This window comes from Mandrillus leucophaeus, unplaced genomic scaffold (assembly GCF_000951045.1).
Source record: "Mandrillus leucophaeus isolate KB7577 unplaced genomic scaffold, Mleu.le_1.0 Scaffold249, whole genome shotgun sequence".
Classification (NCBI taxonomy): Eukaryota; Metazoa; Chordata; class Mammalia; order Primates; family Cercopithecidae; genus Mandrillus; species Mandrillus leucophaeus.
Genome location: NW_012102576.1, coordinates 859,268 through 870,489, shown reverse-complemented (window position 1 = coordinate 870,489; position 11,222 = coordinate 859,268). Strand labels below are relative to the sequence as shown.

The 11,222-nt window shown below is 44.6% G+C and overlaps 1 long non-coding RNA gene across 1 annotated transcript; it reads left to right on the top strand.

Moving 5' to 3' along the window:
- The first annotated feature begins 1,151 nt into the window (after window positions 1-1,151).
- Window positions 1,152-10,478, top strand: LOC105541985. The gene is made up of 2 exons (XR_001006406.1): window positions 1,152-1,222; window positions 10,228-10,478. It is a non-coding gene; the product is annotated as an uncharacterized LOC105541985 (long non-coding RNA).
- The last annotated feature ends 744 nt before the right edge of the window (window positions 10,479-11,222 follow it).

Genomic DNA, 11,222 nt, shown 5'->3' with positions numbered 1-11,222 from the left:
TAATCCAGGGCTTTGTCTAGAAGCAGGCTGCTTGAATAACCATTTCCTTTTCTGTAAATGAGAGTAAAATTATCTACCCATGCATGGAAAAAAAAAATTCTCAACAAACTAGAAACAGGAAGGAATTCATCAACGTGATGAATGTTGGAGTGCCATAGCACTCCAACCTGGACAACAGAGACCCTGTTTCAAAAACAACCACCACCACAAATTTAGTCCTTTTCTTTTACAGATACATACTAAGGTATCCATGGATGAAATTATATGATGTCCGGGATTTGCTTTAAAATAACAAAAGAGGAGGAGAAGTGGGTGGGAGTATACAGGAAACAAGATTGGCCATGAGTTAACAAATATTTAATATTTAAATAACAAATATTTAAATCTGCTGATGAGGAGGTGAAAGCTCATTACACTATCCTCTTGTACAAAATGCTCCAGATACAAAGTTTTTCTAAAAATCTGCTTCATGGGTTTGTAGTGAGCATTGAATAAGGTCATGTATACAGAGTGCTTCATCACCATGGCTGACAGGTAGTCAGCACTCAAACATTGTTTTTAGTTTTGTTTAGTTCCTGTCCATCAACCACACCCAAAAGAGGTGGCTTATTTACACCAAGAACCCTGGCTCATGGACCTTTGTCCACTTGGAGGTAATTTATTGAAATTTGAGGTTTAGGATGAGGAAATGCCAGCCTTCAGAGTCCCAGGCCTATTGTGCAACAGCAGAGCCAACAGTCTCAAATGCCTCCCTAGCATGACTAGTAAGTAGGATCACTTTCCTCTCGCCTTGTAGGCATACTGGAGATCATTCATTCATTCATTCACTATGTTTCATTCATAGTGATTCATTTCATTCATAGTGATTCATTCATAGTGTTTCATTCATTTCTTATGTGCCAGGTATTGGGTGCTAGGGATCCCTAATACAGTGGACCCTTAATTGACTGGATGCATCACTTTCAAAGCATCATTTCAGGTTGAATATTTGAGTGCCAAGTGAATTCAAGCTACAGGGCTAAGGATCCATGCCTCAGTCACCATGAAGACCTTCCCAAGAGTCAGCCCTATGAGGCACATAGAAATGAGTGGAGACATAGAACTCACTCCTACAAAGCCTAGAACCTGATAGAGCACATGAGACAGGAGCCCAAATAACCAAAAACAGGGAGCTGAATGTGAGAGGCGGGCTCCAAAGGATTCAGCCACCAAGGTGGAGAAAGTATGTGTGCAGAATGGGAAGTAGTCAGGTTTGGCTGACACATTTAGTAGGCATGTGGGGAGAGGTGGAAACTGAGGCTGGAATGATCCACTAGGGTCATGTGTGTAGAAGGTCAGGTTCAGGCATCTGAATCTCATTCGGTGTCAACAGAGTCGCTTCTTGGTGCCAAGCAAAGGCTAACAGGCTTAGGACCACGATTCAGGAAGCGGTCTCTTGAAGCAAGTGACTGAGCCCATGAACCACCCAGGGAAGGCCCATCCCAGCCTGGCACTGTACCTCAAGCTCACATTACACGACCACATGCATCAAACAAACCACATGTATGTTCACACACGACCATATGTATGTTCACACGACCATATGCATGTTCACACATGACCACATGCATGTTCACACGCAACTATATGTTCACAGGACCATATTTATATTCACACAACCATATGCATGTTCACATGACCATGTGCATGTCACATGCAACCATATGCACATGTGGTCACATGGATATTCACACATTACCACATGGAACCTCACATGACCTTATGCATGTTCATATGTGGCCACATGCATGTTAATACATGACCATATGTATGCTCACGTGACCACATGTGTATTCACACATGACCATATGTATGTTCACACGCTCAATGAATCACAGTTTTATAAGACCTGAGACAGACATGCGTTTTGGGGGATCCAGTTTCGGGGTATGGGCTCATCTTGTCCACACATGGAGACTAGACCTGAACTATCTCTGAGAAAGTTGCCTGCCAGTTTAGAGCAGAGCTTCAGAAACCTTTTCCATAAAAAGCCAGTTAGACAGTTACGAAATGTCTGAAGGCTTTGCAGGCCATGTAATCTCTGTTGCAACTACTCAACTCACTAAAGCAACCATTTAAATAAACCATGTTAAATAAAGAACAATTTAAACATGAAGGAAGGTATGAAGGTGCGTTCTGATAAGACAGGACCTGGCCATAGTTTGTCCAGCCTAGTCTAGAATTTGTATCCTCTTCCCAGAGCCCAAGTGCCCGCTCCAGACACAGACCCACTCCAACTCCAGCCAGAGACGCAGGCCTCATTCGTCAGAAACTGGGAATGCTCCTTTAGAAGGACACCCCTCCAGGCCTGAGGATCTGTGCACTATGGGAGGCCTGGAGCTACTCGTGCTCCACCCAGCTTGATGCAAGCTGGCCCCGTCAGGCCCCACCACCATTATCCTTGCTGACCACTCCCGGCATCCTCTCAAGAGGAGGCTGCCCACCTCTCACGTTCTATGCCACAGGGTTGGGCACTGCACTGGCTCCTTCCAGCCCCACAGGAGCCCCTCTCCACAGCCTGTCACTTAGGAGCTCCTGTACATCCAGTTGAGCCCAGACAATTTCTTTAGGGAACCTTCTCAACACTCTGAAGTCCAGATCGCAGGCCCCTCCTGGAATGTTCTCCTTGTAGCCTGTTCTTCACTTATGAGACCACACTGCATATTGAACTGCAACCATCAGCTTCACCATCTATCTCCTCTGTGCCAGGCCAGGAGCTCTATGGGAGAAGGAACTCATCAGAGTGCCTGCCCCTGGAAGGCTGTTCATCAACATGCAGTGAAAGAAAGAATTCACAGGCTCTTCCAACAGGAAGAGAGACTGGACCTTATAAGACCCAACAGGAAGGCACTGTCTCAAAACCAGTGAAAAATAGCAGGGATCTAGATTAGAGCGTGCAGTGGGAAATGAAATAGTGGGGGCTGGGGAGGTGCCCCACATTTGTCAATGACTCCTAATCTTTCTCCCGAGATCGCTCCTTCACCCTTGTGTTCAGCTGCCACCAACACTTACACCAGCCACTGAAGCCAGAAACCTGGGAGACCTCTGCCCTCATCCGGCCCCAAAGACCAGAACCTGTCATTTCCACCTCGCTCACCCCACTTCCCTTCCCACTGCTCCTACCTTAGTTCAGACCACCGCCCTCGCTCCCTCCGCCTAGCTCAAGCCAAGCTGACTGGGCCAGCGGCCTTCAGGCCTGCCCTTCTCCATCCTGCCATGTCTGTTCTCCATGGGCTGAACAGGGAGCTGTCATTTTAAAGTGCAGGTCTGCTCTGGTCATTCTCCTAATGAACCCCTTCGGGGCTTGTCAAGGCCCTGGTCCAGACTCCTTAGCATGGCCATGCAGGACAGCCCTCCATGATCCTCCCCTCCCTGAGACCCCTCCTGCCCTCAGCACCCTGTGTTCAAGCCCCCGCTTGCCCTGTGGTGTTGCATTCAGCCCAGCTCCCCTGCCTGGGGTGCCCTGCCTGGCCTAGGAACGAGGAAAGCTTGCCAGCTTCCAAGACTCAGCTCAAGCACCTCTTCCTGCTGGGTGTTTTCTGAGACCCCCTCCTCTCCCCACTTCCTGGGGATCGCACAGTCCTCTGAAGGGCCTTCTGCCCCAGCGTTTGACCCCACTGTTTGGCCCTGTATCTGTTTCCATGGCTGCCTCACCCTTTCAGACCACCAGCTCCTGCAGAGCAGAGCCCCATATCTCAGTCGGCTTTGCATTCCCAGAGCCTGGCACAGAGCCTGGCTCCCATGAACCCTCAATAACCCTTGAAAATTCACTGGAATCCTGGACAGTGCCGAAGAGGCACCTAGGATGGGAGAATGATCTGCTGCCGTCTCCTGGCAATGTGAGGCATTGTCGTAAGCCCAGACACCTCCCTGCCAGCCTTGCAAAAACAAGTGCAGGAAGGGGAAGCTGGAAAAGGAGCTGATGGAGAATGGGGGAGATGGATGCCGTCTAAGGAGACACACTGGATTGAGAGGTTGCTGAGACCCTGCCAGCTCCCACACTATTCCCATGTCCATGGGTGCAGGGGCCAGGTCAGTGCTTCCAAAGAAGGCTGTATCCTTAGTGGCTCTGGCTCCCTCTAACAAACCCTAAATGAGATCTTGCTTCTCAAGATAACCTGTTGTTGTGTTGTTGTCACTATCACTGCAGCTTTTATTCACTTCATTGGGTAATCACTGAGTTTTTCCTCCATTGCTGTAGAACGTGTGGTTTGCTCTTCTGTATAGAAAGACTTAATTTAACCACTGGCTTTTCCTGATTTTAACTCAGCTTCCTACTGTTAGGAGGTTATTTCTGACATTCGGGGTTTCTTACCTTTCTGTCAGAACCCACATACTGTCGTTCTTCAGTATCTGTTGGAGACTGGTTTCAGGGTCCTCCCTTGAAGATACCAACAGCGCAGGTGCTCAAGCCCCTGATTTAAAATGGTGCAGCATTTGCAGGCAACCTACGCACACCCTGCATGCACTTTCAATAAGCTCTAGATTACTTGTGATATCTAATTCAATGTAAATACTATGTCAACAGTTGTTTAGGGAATTATGATAAAAAGAAAAGCTTGTACATGTTCAGCACATGTGCAATGTTGTTTGAGTAGTTTTACCCCACATGGTTGAATCCGTGGATGCAGAGCCGACAGCTACAAGACACACAGGTGGGGAGGGCTAGCTTTTCCAGTTAGTGTCCCCCAAACCCCGCTCTGTCCACTGCTTCAGCAGGTCAGGCGATATCATGCGCCCCTCCTCGAAAGGAGTAGCATTATCTCAGCTCCTCTTGGGGCGGCAGGTCTAATTGTCTGCATCTTGACATCTAGAAAGTTTGCCCAACACCTAACAGAAGACGTGGATTAGGGGAAGGAGCTTGGGACTGTAGATGGATAAATTTGTGAGTGATGTGCACAGAGATAACCACCTGCAGAGAAAGATCACCTGTTGTTCACCTTTGAATCCTCAATCTCTATTGCACAGGGCATTCAGTCAACATCAGATGTCTGTGGAACAAACGCATGGATTGTGCATGAAAGAAGTTAAAGGGACTACCTTCTCATGGTGTAGAAAATTAGAGCTGCATGACACATTTTGCCCTAAATTTAGGAATCCACCCCACTAGATAAGAAATACCTTTTCGAATTAACTAATGATCTCTCCACTCCTTTCCCTGAAGAGTTTACTGAACAATGATCAGGAGGGCACCATAAACTGTATTTCCATGTCAAACAGTACCTGTCCTCCAGTGGTTTATCATCTATTTGGTGAGACATGGTACAAATGAAGAAAGATTGCTCCCCGTCCTCAGAAGGTCTGTAACCTCACCGGATGAGGCATCCATCTCACACTTGCTTTTCCAGAAGGACTAGAGAACCACAGGAGACCATGTGTCATGAAAGGTTGAACGCACGATCACTTAGCACTGAAAATACGCAGCACAGAAAATAAGTGTTTGTAGTTAGGTGGCACTATCAGGGCAGGCTTCCTGAAAGAAGCTGATCTTGAACTGCCCTAGGCTGGGAAGAAGTTTAAAAGAGAACAGAAAATTCATTGTTCTGTGGTCTGGAGGCACTCTGGGTTCTCCCACCCTGAGTCTCAGCCAGAGATCCTGGTGGGGAGACAGGAGTGTGAAGCCATCGACCACTCTGTCTATGTTCTCACTCTTCAGAGTGTGGCACCAGGGCAGAAGCAGCAAAGATGACCACTGCATACATTCCAGCTCCCAGACAGAGGCATACATGACGTCACCCTTGAACAAAATCCATGTCTTTTCAGGGTGCACTCCAGAGTGAAGTGCGGGTGGACTGGAGTGAAGTGCTGCTCAGGCTGACGGCGCCAGCTCAGAATGTCTTCAGTGAGGCCAGCACCTATTTGAAGAAGACTAAGGAATGAGGCCAGCCAGTGAGCCAGAGGGTCCCTGAGAAATGAGATGGCCTTACTCTCCTGGATTCCCTACCGTTCACTCACAGAAGCAGCTTGGTCCACGGAACTGGGCAGCGCTGTTCTAGAATAATAATGAACAGCACACACGGAATGCCTCCTCAGAGCCCAGGGAGGGAGGCAGGCAAGTGCTGTCTCCCCAGCACCTGCTCCTGCCTAGTCCAGCAGCCCTGACCCTTCTGAAAAACCCCCAAGCACTTCAACCACAACATGGCTTCTCACCATCTCCAGCCCAGACTCTCTGCTTCCAAAGCCTAGTGGATCCACCGGATGGACCTCACCTCCCACTGTCCCAGCACATGCTGCTTTATCTGAGAGGTGCCTGCTCCCCGGGCGGCAGTGCTCATGTTTGCCTGGGGGCTTCCTCACACTGTTCCCACCACCTGAGATACCCTGCTCCCTTCCACCCCAAACAATGGTAGGAACAAATCAACATGGCCTTAAAGTCAGAAGAGCCAGCTTCAAGTCCTCCACTGAAGAGAGAGTTCATAATCCCAAAAATAAACATCAACTTAGGATCTTACAGTCACAGAGGTCCGATGTCCACAGTCAGTCTCTGAGGGCTGAAGTCACGGTGTCATCAGGGCTGGCTCGCTCTGGAGCTCCAGGGAGACGTTGCTCCCTTGCCTTTCCCAGCTCCCAGAGGCGGCGTGGGTTTCTCTGCTCATGGTCCTACAGCACACGGACCTCTGCTTCTATGGCCACTTCTCCATCTCTGACTTCGGCCTTTCTGCTTCCCTCTCATGAGGACTCCTGTGATTACATCAGATGCTGCCAGGTAATCCAGGAGGATCTCCCCATCTCAGCGTCCTTAGTTGAATCATATCTGCAAAGTCCCTTTCGTCAGGTAAGGTAAGAAACTCACAGTTTTTACAGATTCGGTTGTGAACATCTTTGGGAGGCCATCATTCAGCCTAGCACGGTGAGATATACATATATCTTTAATTTTTGTTTATTTTTTAGTGACAGGGTCTCACCACGTTGCCCAGGCTGACCTCAGACACCTGGGTTCAAGTGATCATCCTGCTTTGGGCTTCCAAGTAGTTAAGACTACAGGCAAATGCAACTATGCCTGGCTTATATCTTATAAACCGACAAGAAAACAGTTTGATTTTTTTAAATGGGTAAAAGTCTTGACCAGGCACTTCACCAGAGAAGTATACAAAATGGAAAAAAAAAAAAAAAAAAAGGTGCCTGAAAAGATTCAGAACACCATCATTCATTAGGGAAATGCAGCCTGAAACCACAATGGCATCCGCACTAGAATAGGTGAAATCGAAAGACACATCCACGTTGGCAAGGCTGCAGCGCAGGGGAACTCACACGGTGCTGACAGACATGCAAGATGGCACAGCTGCTGTGGAAAACAGTTTAGCAGTTCCTTATAAAGTCAAACATAGGACCCAGCGATCCTTCCTCTAAGTGTTTATCCAAGACAAATGAAAGCAGATTTCCACACAACAATCTGTACAAGAATGTTCCAGCAGCTTCCTCCTGCTCCCCAGAAACTGACAGCAGCCCAAGTGGCTTTCAGCTGATAAATGGATTAAAAAAAAACTGTAGTATCCCCATAGAGTGGAATATATTCAGCAATAAAACAGGGCAACTTACTGATACACATCTAACATGGATACCTCTCAAGAGCTTTACATGAAGTGAAAGGAGCCAGACACAAAAGGTACCTGCTGTAGGATTCTTTTACCTGAAATTCTAGAAAAGGCAAAATGACAGTGTGAGAAAGCAGGTCTGTGGATATGAGGGCCAGGAGGGAGGCTGCTGGGGAGGAGCCTTAACGGGCACACGGGAACCCTGAAGGATGCTGGAAACGGTCTGTGTCTTCATTGTGACGACCATGTGGCTGCATGCATTTAGCAGAACTCATTGAGCTGCACGCCTAAAGCTGGCAAATTTTAACATATGTCAACCACACCTCAACAAACCTGATATTAAAAATCAATTGAACTGTTGCACAACAATGTGAGTATTCTTAATGCCACTGGTACAATTAAAAATGGTTAAAATGGTAAATTTTATGTTACATATATCATATCACAATTAAAATAAATAACCCCCCTAAATCAATTGCATTCCATATACCAGCAATAAACAATTGGAAAATACACTTTTGAAAGAAGCATCTACAATAGTACCAAAACCAAAAAATACCTAGGAATCAAACTAAGGCAGGCAAGACCTTTACACTGAAAAATATGAAACACAAAACATTGCTGAGAAAAAAATTAAAGAAATACCTAATTAATGGAGGATTATATCATGTTCATGGATTGGAAGACTCAATATTCTCAGATGCCAAATCTTTCTAATTTGATGTACAGATTCAGTGGAATGCCAATTAATCCCAGCATTTTTGTTGGTATACATTGAAGATGATTCTGCAGTATACGTGGAAAATCAAAGAATTAAGAACAGCCAAGGCAGCCCTGAAAAAGAAGAACAAAGCTGGAGGACTTAACTGCTAGACAACAACACTTCTTTTAAAGCTGCAGTAGCTAAGATGCTGAAGTGCTGGCACAAGGATATATTTCTAAGACCAATGGCGCAAACAAGAGTGCACAGACGTGAAAAGGCAGTAACACCTGACAGATGACACAGGAGAGACGGCACAGTTAAGTGGGGAGAGGGTGGTCTTTCAATAAATAGCCTTGGGCTAACCACACATCCATATAGAAAAATAGAAACCATGACTCTCCACCTCAGTCCTGATGTAAATAAATCTGAGATGGATCCTAGACCAAACCATGAAGGGTAAAAAAAGTCAATCTGTGTTAAGCATGGTATATTGAAGAAGAAAAAGGTCTAGAATTTTTTTTAAAAAATAAGTATCTTTATAACAAAGGGATAGGCAAATATTTTTTATACAAAAAATCACTAACTACAAAAATAGTAAATAAACAAAAATAATAAATAATATATTGACAAGGTTGTTAAAAATAAAATATAGTAAAAACAGATAAATAAATTGAACTTTATTAAAATAAAAAATATATGGTTCATCAAAAAATATCATTATGTGAGTAAAAAGACATGCCACAGAGCAGAAGATTATCATAATACAGGTCTTTCAAAGCAAGTCGCATCCAGAATATATCAAGAAATCCCACAGATTAATAACAAATGACAGACAATAAAAATCTTTTTAAAAGGGCCAAATGTTTAAAAAGTATTTCACAAAAGAGGCTATTCACACAGCCATTAAGTGTATGAAAAAGTGTTCAACTTCATTAACCATCAAGAAAATACAAATTAAGTTGAGCATGCTGTGCATGTCTGTGGTCCCAGCTACTCCAGAGGCTAAGGAGGGACAACTCCTTGAGCCCAAGAGGTGGAGGCTGCAGTGAGCTATGATCACACCGTTGTTCTCCAGCCTTAGCAACAGAGTAAGACCATGTCTCAACAACAACAACAAAAAAAAAAAAGAAAAGAAAAAGAAGAAGAAGAAGAAAGAAAAGAAAATGCAGGTTATATAGCACTGCATTCCCCAGATGCACTAGAATGAAAAGGACTGACAATACCACGTGTTGGCAAGAGTGTGGAGCTACTAGTGCTTTTGTCTGCACTTGGTGGGCGTGTAACTTGAACTACAGCTACAAGAAATTTTCAGTATCTACTAAAGCTACATGTAAGAAAAAACTATGACCTAGCAATTCAATGTCTTAGGTATCTACCAAACTGAAATGAGCATTTATGTTCACCAAAAGTCATATACGAAAATATTCAGAGAAGCTTCATTCATCATCATCAAAAAGTGGAAGGAATAGAATAGATACAGTGTGGGGTGCTCAGACCATGGAAGATTACAAGACAGTGAAAGGCAGTGAGCTCCTCCTGTCTGCCACAAGATGGATGAATTTCACAGACATAATGTGGAAAGAAGGAAGCCAGTCACAAAACAGTCCGTACTGTACGATTCCTCTCATTCCCGTTGACTTCAGAAACAGTGTTTGGAGGTTACTCAATTGTTGTGAAAAGAAAATCAGGAAAGACACTCACTGACACACCAATTTACTGTCAAGGTGCAGGGTAACCAATTGCTATTTGTAGTTTTCCTATGTAGATAAAGGACTCAAAGGATGGAACAAAACACCTTTGATGTTAGACATAGGCAGGAGTACGTGAAGCTTGAATCTGGTTTTTCTCATCTCCCTTCCTTGGCCTGGTTGGCTTCATCATCAGCATTTTCCTGCTCCTCACTCCTCCCCCAGTATCCTTATTCTGATTTCTGCCTTTTTTTCTCCCTAGAAAATATACATTTTCTAGAGCCCAATCTGCCAGGAGAGATCTAAGAGATTACAATGGAAAAAACGTGAAATTCTGAGGACGGAGAAAAGAAAGAGGAAGAGTTAATGACTAGTGAGACACCATCATGTAGACTGGTGCCACACGGAATCTGGGGCAACAGAACATGATCTGTCCAGAGGGACATACAGTGAAAGCTGGTGCCGGGAAGCACCTTAAGCTATATGATTGCAATAAGTTTTGCTCACCAGTGATTATGGGGACTGAAGTATATTTCTCTTTGTTTCCAGTGCTGCCTAAGTTTGAAGTTACAGTCAGTGCACCACAAACAGTAACTATTTCAGATGTTCGATTCCAAGTGGATGCACGTGCTAAGTAAGCATTTATTCAGGAGATTTGCCTTTGCAGGGAGACACAAAGTTCAGAGACAACAAGTGAGATTAACCAGGTAACTTTAATTATTTATATGCTTACATTCATATTACTAGAGAAGCAAGGTGTTGTCACTGTAGAATATTTGAAAAATATAAAGAAAAGCATAAGAAATTACCTAAAATTAATTCTACCAACTGCCATTAACATTGTGATTTATTGTTCTACCATAAAGACATACATACACACATGTTCATTGCAGCACCATTCACAACAGCAAAGACATGGAATCAACCTAAATGTTTATCCATGGCAGACCAGATTTTTTTTTAAAATGTGGTACCTATGCACCATGGACTACTCTGCAGTCACAAAAAAGAATTAGATCATGTCTTTTGCAGGGACATGGATAGAGCTGGAAGCCATTATTCTTAGCAAACTTACAAAGGAACAGAAAACCAAATACCAAATGTTCTCATTTATAAGTGGGAGCTAAATAATGAGAACACACAGAGACAATAAGGGGAACAACAGACACTGGGGCCCACTTGAGAGTAGAAGGTCAAAGGAGAGAGGAGACCAGAAAAAATAACTATTGGGTAGTAGGTTTAGAGCCTGGAAGACAA